This window comes from Solea senegalensis, linkage group LG11, assembly GCF_019176455.1.
Source record: "Solea senegalensis isolate Sse05_10M linkage group LG11, IFAPA_SoseM_1, whole genome shotgun sequence".
NCBI classification, from domain to species: domain Eukaryota; kingdom Metazoa; phylum Chordata; class Actinopteri; order Pleuronectiformes; family Soleidae; genus Solea; species Solea senegalensis.
Window position 1 is genome coordinate 16,733,604 of NC_058031.1, and position 9,394 is coordinate 16,742,997.

Genomic DNA, 9,394 nt, shown 5'->3' on the forward strand with positions numbered 1-9,394 from the left:
CCCATTCAGCTTTGCAAGTGTGATTTACTATTAAAGGGGAATTCCAGTATTTTTCGACCTAGGTCCAGTGTTTAAAAATGTGGGTGTGTACGTGAACACTGTTCACAAAACGTTTCCTGATTGGCGCAGTAGATCGTCTCAGGCGGCAGCTGGCAACCACTCTGAGTTGTATCCATAAAAAGTGTTTTTGCCAATCGATGGCTTGGGTTGTTATTGTAAGCAAGGGCGTAGCTTGGTTACAAGACTGGTGGGGACACTGCGTGCCTCTGTGTTTTCAGAAGAGCACGCCACCTGCACTTTCCCTCGCTCTACTGGACCAATAATTAAACTTTTTGTTAGTACTATTGTTGGGGAAACCAACGTGATTGGTGATGAATTTTGAATATTAAGAATTAATTAATTAATTAATTAATTAATTAATTAAAACCGCACCTACCGCCCTATGTTAGCTGAGATTGGCACAGCACCCCCGCGACCCTCCTGTGGAGGATAAAGCGGTTGAAGATGGATGGATGGATGGAATAATTAATTAATTCATTATGGCATAATAATAAAATAAAATAACAATTTCCCATCATCTTTTCACAGATATCTAGGAGTGTGGATGCGCATGACATGCTCATTATTTTCCCCGCCCTTCTAATGAGAGTGTTCAGTTGTGATCTAAGCTTCACAGACAAATTCCAAACCATAGTATTATCCTGTACCAAATGATGGGTTTTATGACTGGACTCTGAGCTTCCTTAACTAAATGAAACCCCTGATTCAGTGCTGTGTCTGTAACTAAGTCCACAGTTAACAGTAAAAGTCACCATACAGCCAGTATTTACAGTAACTTTTCCCATTCACACAGATTCAGTCACACATTCACACAGTGCTTTGTGTGCAAAAAAAAAAGTTATGCTACCCCAAACGTCAATAAGAACAAACAGATCTGCTGAAATGCCAAAGATGAACACAGATTTATTCCAGATATTTTGATGGTACAATTTCACAATAAATCTGGTTATCACAGTCAGCCTAAACTTTACTTGTATTCAGAGTGAAAGTGAAATTAAAGGCGTAAACACCATTTCTATGAGAGCATCCCAAAACTCAAATATTAAAGTGTTATATGTGGTTGCTTTTGTTGAAAGAATATGACAGATGTGTGACAACAGAGGAGTCTCAAGAGAATAGTATATGGTGGCATGCACTGAAAGCTTTGTGAGTCCAAGACAGAGCACATCATCCACATATGTTACTGTGCACATCTCTGTACTGCAGTTGTCATTTTGTGTGGAATGACTCTTGCCTAATGAAAAACAAAGGTTTTGTCATGACACTACAAACATCCTCCTTGTCTACACAAGAGTACATCCAGCAAACCAAAAGTCAACCTGGCTGACTGATGACAGAAAGAAGAGAACTGACTCACAACTAAGGGTGCTCAGTGTCTGCAGGTAAAGCGGTGGAGAGCTTTGTGGAAATGGTTTTAAGCATACATGGGGAAGCGAGCAAAATGAGGAGAGAGGACAGTGGCTGGTTTTAATGGCGCTGAATGGAGGTCCTGGAGCTGATCATGCTGCTGCTGCTACCACCACCGCCATAGCCGCCGCCATAGCTGCCGCCGCCGCCGCCGCCGCCATATCCGCCGCCTCCAAAGCAGCCGCCGCCGCCGCCGCCATATCCGCCGCCTCCCATGCCGCCGCCAAAGCCGCCACCAAAGCCGCCGCCGCCGCCGCCTCCTCCCATGCCGCCTCCAAAGCAGCCGCTGCCGCCGCCGCCTCCTCCACTGCCACCTGGTGATGAGGATAAGGAATTTTCATGACACATATAATCCACACTATTCATTGCTTACTGATTCACATCTCCATGAAGACTAGAGAACTGACTTGATTTAGATGTGACCTAATCCTTAGAGACATGTTGATACATACCATAACTGGTGGTTGAGGACTGTATGTGGATGGTTGCCTCTCCGCCACCACTGGCAATTCTGCAGAGAGGTACATACAATAAATGACCAATCTGAGCTATTAATGTTGCTGCCTCACAAGGTGTCCTGAGTCCACAGTATCTGAGCCTTTACCTGGATTCTTCTCCTTCCAGAAGTTTCCTGTAGGTGGCAATCTCGATGTCCAGAGCCAACTTGACATTCATGAGCTCCTGGTATTCACGGACCTGGCGGGCCATGTCTTGTTTGGCTCTCTGCAGGGCTTCTTCCAGCTCTCTCATGCGAGCCTTGGCATCCTTCACAGCCAGCTCTCCACGCTCTTCAGCCTCAGCAATCTGAGCCTCCAGGTTTATACGCTGAGAGATTGGACATTGGTGAGATGTGATATTCCACACTTTATCTGATTTTCAACATGCATTTTTGAAACCAGGGTTGTTTTTAACTTTTTGGGATGCTAAGAAGTCTGCAAGTGGAGTGAATACCTGTGCTTTGACTGCCTCAATTTCATTCTGGAGGCGGCTAATCATACGGTTGAGTTCAGCAATCTCGCCCTTTGTCTGGCGAAGGCTATCTCCAGACTGATTTGCTGTGGACTGCATCTCTGTGACCTGAAGTAAGAAGAAGAAGACAAAAGGTAAATTACTACAGCTTTCAAATATGTGGTTTCATGCTGAACATACTGAGATTCATTTTGCCCTCTACACACCCTTTGTTTATACCACGACTCTGTTTCTGAACGGTTGCGATTGGCAATGTCTTCATATTGACTCTTGACTTCTGCCACAATCGCATCCATGTCCAGGTTGCGGCTGTTATCCATCTCCACAATGACAGATGTGTCCTTGATCTGGCCTTGAAGCTCACGCAGCTCCTGAACAAAGGATGTAAGGGTGTTTTTTTGTTTTTGTTTTTTACAACAATAATTAAAGATAGAGGTAAAAAAACATCTGTTTCTATGGGTTATCTATGTCCGCTAAAGGGAAAAAAACCTAAATAAACCTAACAGTGCCGAGCCATGGTTCATTTTACTTACAGCCTCATAGACACTTCTGAGGAAGTTAATCTCATCTTGAAGGGAATCGACTTTGGCTTCCAGCTCGACTTTGTTCATGTAGGCACCATCTACATCCTATGTTATTGGGGAAGAGGAAAGTGGTGTGCATTGGTGATGGGTCAGTAGTAGTATGAATTTAGGCTGTTTTCCTCAACGTGCTGTTGTGCTGTAGACTCCTCTCACCTTCTTGAGGAGGACAAATTCATTCTCCACACTAGCACGCTTGTTGATTTCATCTTCATATCTGACAAAAAAAAGGGATGAAATAAATCAGCTGATGTAAACGTTCAATCAACTTCAGTCAGTCTGCTCAAAGATGAGACATTCCTAGTTTCTCTCGGTTATGAACTCACTTGTTCTTGAAGTCTTCGACCAGTCCTTGCATGTTTTTCAGCTCTCCCTCTAACTTCACCTTCTCATTGCCAAGTCCATCCAGCTGTCTGCGCAGGTTGGCGATGTAGGCCTCAAACATGGCGTCAATGTTGGAGCGGCTGGTGGTCTGGTCCTGCAGCAGACTCCATTTGGTCTCCAGCATTTTGTTCTGCTGCTCCAGGAAACGAACCTGGCAGGTAGAATTATTTAGATCAAAGTTTAGTTCCACTGAGAGTTGGGGAAAATATTGCATTTGAATACAGCTGCAAAAACCATATTAACCAAACTACAATAAAGTTAAATGATTACTCATATGAGCATTATGAGCATAAGAGAAAGTGGCCTGTAAATTCAGCAGTTTCAGTTGTTCCTTTATTCTTCTTCCCTAATCACATTCTTGTCTTCTTGTTCATCTCATAAGATGCCGCCTCAGAGTGGATTATATTCAATGTCTCCGTTTTTTTCTCCGTGGGACAACAAAGTTCTTTGTCTTCTTTTGTTTAACTTGACTCACATGAGACATAGAACCACACCTGTGTGAGTCAAACTTGTGCCAGTACTGGCAATTGCAATGTTAAAATAGCTCTGTCTGCACAGTGTAGCATAACTGTATTAGTTCTCTTGTTGGAGAAGGTAATGGCACATTTGAAGTTGAACAAGCTAAGACATACCACTGGAAATTGTATTCTGCAAAATATGGCAAGTATTACAACACTGTATATACTATGAGAAGTGTGACAAAGATGTGAGAATGGTTAGAGATGATTAGAATTCAGCAAAATTGCCTTTATTCATTTTTTCCCTTTGGTCAACTAATCATGTGTTTTGTGACTTTCTGGCCTTTTCCCATAAGGTGGGCGGGGTGGGTGTTAGGTGTTGTTCTTGATGTTGTTATGTTGCTCCCACAATTAAAACAATGACTGAAATCCTGAGAACCATGCTTCAACCATGCCACGCCTCAGCCGAACCCCTCCCGTTAAAGCCTTAGCAACTACAGTATAACTGAGTGAACTCTGTCCTCAGCAACTAATGCCACTTGCCTGCAGCTATGAACCGTCACATCAGTGTGTACAACATTTCATTTTCAAGAATTTTACTCCAATGAAGTATCAAACCACTTGTGTGAGGACAGATGAGGGTGTGGTGTGTACACACAAATGCAAATGACAAATATTTTTGCAAAGACTGGAAACATTAGTTTTAAATCTGGCTGGAAGTCTGAGTATAATGCAGCACTGTTGAAAGCTTGCTGCCAAGGAAATAGGTGATAACCTGATTACTTCTACATGTCAAACTGAGTGCCACCAGTCAGTCCAGGTTTGAATCGGTAGCTTTGTAATATTCAATACTTCACATATGGCATGATGCAGCTATTCAAATTTGCTTATTTTTTCCCTTCCCAGATGAGCATATTTCGAATGAATGGAGCATGTATAATTTGGTCAATTATAATTTAGCGTCATCGTAGACCTTATTCATTTGAAAATGGTGTGGGACATAAAACTGACATCAACTTTCTAGGTAAGCAATAGAAAAAAGGCACTCACCTTGTCAATGAAGCTCGCAAAGCGGTTGTTCAGAGTCTTGATCTGTTCTTTCTCCTGGGTTCGGACAGTCTGAATGTTGGGGTCAATCTCAAGGTTCAGGGGGGCCAGTAGGCTCTGGTTGACTGTGACTGCTGTGATTGGAACACATCCGCCCCCAAAACCTCCAGCGCCACCACCACCACCAAAACCTCCAGCGCCACCGCCACCAAAACCTCCCGCCACCATAACCTCCACTCATACCAAAACCTCCAGCTCCACCACCACTACTATAACCTCCAGATCCAAAACCACTGCCAAAGCTACTGCCGCTGCCGCCGCCGCCGCCGCCGCCGCCACCACTTATGGAAAAACTATACATACTTCCCCTAGACACTGGACCCCCTGAAGCACGTGCCGTGCCATATGAGCCACTAGAATAGGATCTTGAGGAAAATGATTGCCCTCCTTTACGGCTACCAGACAAACGAGTACTTCCAGTACGGAAGGTGGAACTTGCCATGATTTAAGTAAAGGGGGAGCAGAGGAAGAGAGAGGGGGAGATTAGTCAGAGCAGTGGAGCACACTAAGAGGTGAGTCAAGTCCCTCTAAGCACCTTCCTCCTGTCTGTGATGGATATTTATCTGCCTCTAACTGCAGGGGTGGTCCCAGTGAGCTCCACCCCCTCAACCCTCCACCAATTACCTGAATCCTGAAAAGAGCACTTGCAGGTAGATTGGGATGGAGCAGCCCAGCCTGTCAGACAGGTAAAGGTGCCACCCCTGTAAGGTGATCAGGGCTCGACCCACCCAAGTACTCACTGAAGAAGGCATCAGAGCCTGGGGTGAAGGAGGAAGAGAGACATGATGAGAAAATCTTTTTGTATTTTTACATCATTAGCTGAAAGCTTTCCTTGATATATTTTCATGGTTGGAGTATTCAATGTTTAGGGTGGGGACCTATAGTCAATTATCCACAGTTTTGTTTTTGAAAATGAAAATATAATAGATACAAAATAAGAATACCAAAGCTCAAATAGACAACTTTTAGTCTAAGGATTTGGATTGCACAGTATATGATGGAAAAACACCATCTGGTTTTATATTTGCTGCCTATAACCCTTATTCCACTGCAAATGCAGTTTTTAAGAAAATGATAACTTAATTTTTCATAATTTTCTTGCTTTGAATAGCAGCTAATAATTCTTACTACTTCATTCTGGTCAGCCATGTTATTACGATACACATTAGCACATTCTATGTAACAAGGAAACTTAAATTGACAGTGACAGCGTACATTCAAGAAATTATTATGCCAATTCTATACCATTGTTTTTTAATCTAATTTTGTTATGGCTGGGACTATGTGCACTTACCTCACTAAAGTCAAGGCATTGTAATTGTATAGATTAATATTCATGCTTCAAAGAATAAATCAATTAAGAAACTATAAAAATATTTAGGAGGATCTCATTAAACATATCAGACAACAGACAATGCATCCCCCCCATCTGGTACAGACAGACAAGCCTTTTTTTCTTCTCCGTATCCAACGCAGCCTTGATCATTTCTCTACGTGCAGCTTTAACCCCCAAGTAATGGTCTTTATGGTGAGGATCGAGTATAGTACAGTCACAGTGCACTTTTAGTGTATAACGTCTGCGTTAGTGAATAACATCTGCCACAGATGCATCAGACAAGCCAATCTCTTTAGTTCGCTGGGGCGAGACGATCTCCAAAAAGACCTACTGGTGTGAAGTGCATTGTCGCAGGGAGTTCAGAATCTGCGCTGTTTGCAGCCAAGTTTTGATTTTGTGCAAAGAGGCTTTCCAGCATTAGGTGCTGTTCCAGGTACTCGCATCATGTTGGAACCGTTTTGTTGTCTAATCTTGGACAGACTCTAAGTGGGAATAGACAGGCGTGTCACAACATCCTGTTTCCATCTCTAAAATTATTTACAAAAAATATACACATATACATACACATACATACATGTATATATAGTAAGGCAAGGTAACATAGACCCAGCTAAAAAAGGAAAAGTATGGGAAGACAAACTCAGCGAGCTTTGCTAACGTATGCTAAGAGCACACCACACAAATCCTTTGATTAATGTGTTCAGGCATGCAGCTTGTGGGTGCTTGAGGAAATGCCATCTTCTGTAATAATCACATTTGAACACTTTGCTGTGGTCTCCAAGGTTCAGGGAGCATCTTATTTTCATTTTTTGTATGTAGTTGCACTGGGAGGGTTCTTCCTGCACATTTTTGAATACAGTCTTATTTACTTTAAAAATGTATAACACTGGGGTCATAATTTGATAAATAAGCTTGCAGCTAAATTCACATCAGGAGCTCTGATTTCTTGCTCGGACAGAATTGGAGCTGTTAATACTTGTTGAAAGCCTTCTTAACCACTCAGATAAAGGTGTTGGCTTCCTCGTCTCATTTGTAACATATAAGCAGTAGGGCACAAATAAGTCACACCCCAAAAGAAAATACCTGCGCTTCACTTTCATTTTCTGCTTTTTTTTTTTCTGCTTTTTTGTCTCACAGAGCCCGTTTTCAGTTGAAAGATATACCTCTGTCCATGTTTGTTAAACAAGAGGCTTGATATCAGAGCGTTTACATAAATATTCTGTACAAACAGAATAACTGCAAAGTTTAGCTGCCATGCTCCCCAAGCATACATTTATGTGTGCAGCGAATGTTGATGAATTTTACAAATGTCATTTTTTACACTTACATTTTCAAGCGTTCATGTTGGGCAAGATGGTCACTAACACATTTTTCATTTTCATCACTTTAATCATCTAATGGCTTAATGGCTATTCTTTTTACCTTGACACCTTGAAGTGTACCATTAGACACCTCTGCATGTTACATGAAACATTTGTGTGCACAAAATAAAACACTACATTTGGTATAGTCGTGCAATTACCTGTATAAAAATACTAATGCTCACCACAGGTATTCAATAGAAAATATCAATGACAAACCAATGACACGCACAGAAACTATATGAGAAACACATCAAAAAGAGGCTTGATCTGTCACCTTTTAAGAAAAAGTTATTAAATTACTTTCTTAAATTCAGAGGCAACCTTTAATCTGGGCCATGACTGTATTTGATCTCACATGTTATGACTGGTGACAATATTTCTAGTCAGAACTTGTAGTGGAATGTACACTAGCTCAGTTTTGCTGTGAGAACCAGCCTTGCGATGAGAGTTTACTCTACTGAAACTTGGCAAGTGCAACTACAAAAAAGAGCAATTAAATAAGCATGGGTTGATTCACACAAGCAATGAATCTTTTTGATATGTTGGTGCCAAAATCGATGGCAGGTCACAATCGCAATTATGGGCAACAATATAAAGGTTTTTTAATTGTATGGTTTTGGCCAAGGCAATAACATCTTAATTAGCCATGCACTCTAAGCCACACAAATTTGCTTGCTTAACGAGTTAGCGTAGCAGCAATGGCTTCTCCTCTCCTTCTCCTGCGCTCTCTCGTGTTGAAACACAACCAGAGGAAAGCAAGAGAAAATTACTGTTTGATTATGTTTCATGCCGTTTCTGTGTGCATGTTTACGGACTTTACAGAACCCCGGAAACCTCTGTTGCACCTAGTAAGAAGGCTGGAAAAAGGAGGTTGAAAATGGCAGAGAGTAAGGAGGACAGGTGGCAGGAACGAGAGGAGGAGGACATCAAACCTAATCCTCTCAGATTCTTGCCAGCCAGGATCCCTGACCCTACATTTGACACCATCACAGCATGGCCAGCTTTTCTTCTCTGGAGTCTGTGGTCAGAACATTTTTTGAAAATACAAATGCTAACCCTGTAAAACAAAAGCTTGCTGGGATGAAATTCAAGTGGGAAGTGCTCACAGTGAAGGACTTTTTCATATTTTTGCTATTGTCATTTTCACTGGCCATGTGACAGTCCACCACAGGTCAGATAATTGGAGGCAGGAATGGCCGTACAACTTTTCCTTCCCAGGTAAAAGATGTCAGGGACCGCTTTGTGGCCATTTTGTGGTCACTTCTTCTGAGTGACCCAAAAGAAGATCAAGATAATGAAAAGAAAAACATTCCGGAATACGACAGACTTTTCATGACGAGATGGTGGACCCCTGCAGAGCCAATTTCCATCCCTATCAGAATCTCTCCATCGACAAGCAGATGGTCGCCAGCAAAACCTGCATCAGCATAAAACAATACATCAAAAACAAGCCTATTCTTGGTAGCGGCTACACTCTGTAGAGCGACAATTTCTACACAAGCCCCACTCTTCACTGATTTGTCCCAAAAGAACATTGGCTGTTGTGGCACTATCAGGAAAAACCGTATTGGTTTCCCATAGACCCAGACCTACGATCTGCCCAAAAAGGCTGAGCTGGGGTGCATTTGTTGGATCAGGAATGACAAAAAAATGGCCTACAGTGGACATGAGGAGAAATGTGAAGCAGGCTGGCGCATGGGAATTCAAATCCATACCTGATCCAGACTG

The 9,394-nt window shown here is 42.3% G+C and overlaps 1 pseudogene across 1 annotated transcript; it reads right to left on the reverse strand.

The window, feature by feature from the left end:
* Nucleotides 1-943: 943 nt before the first annotated feature.
* Nucleotides 944-5,511, reverse strand: LOC122777685 (annotated as a pseudogene). The gene is made up of 9 exons (XR_006361356.1): nt 4,910-5,511; nt 3,344-3,552; nt 3,174-3,234; nt 2,970-3,065; nt 2,643-2,807; nt 2,419-2,544; nt 2,072-2,292; nt 1,920-1,978; nt 944-1,781 (listed from the first exon to the last, which is right to left on the reverse strand). The product of XR_006361356.1 is annotated as a keratin, type II cytoskeletal cochleal-like (transcript).
* Between the last annotated feature and the right edge of the window lie 3,883 nt (nt 5,512-9,394).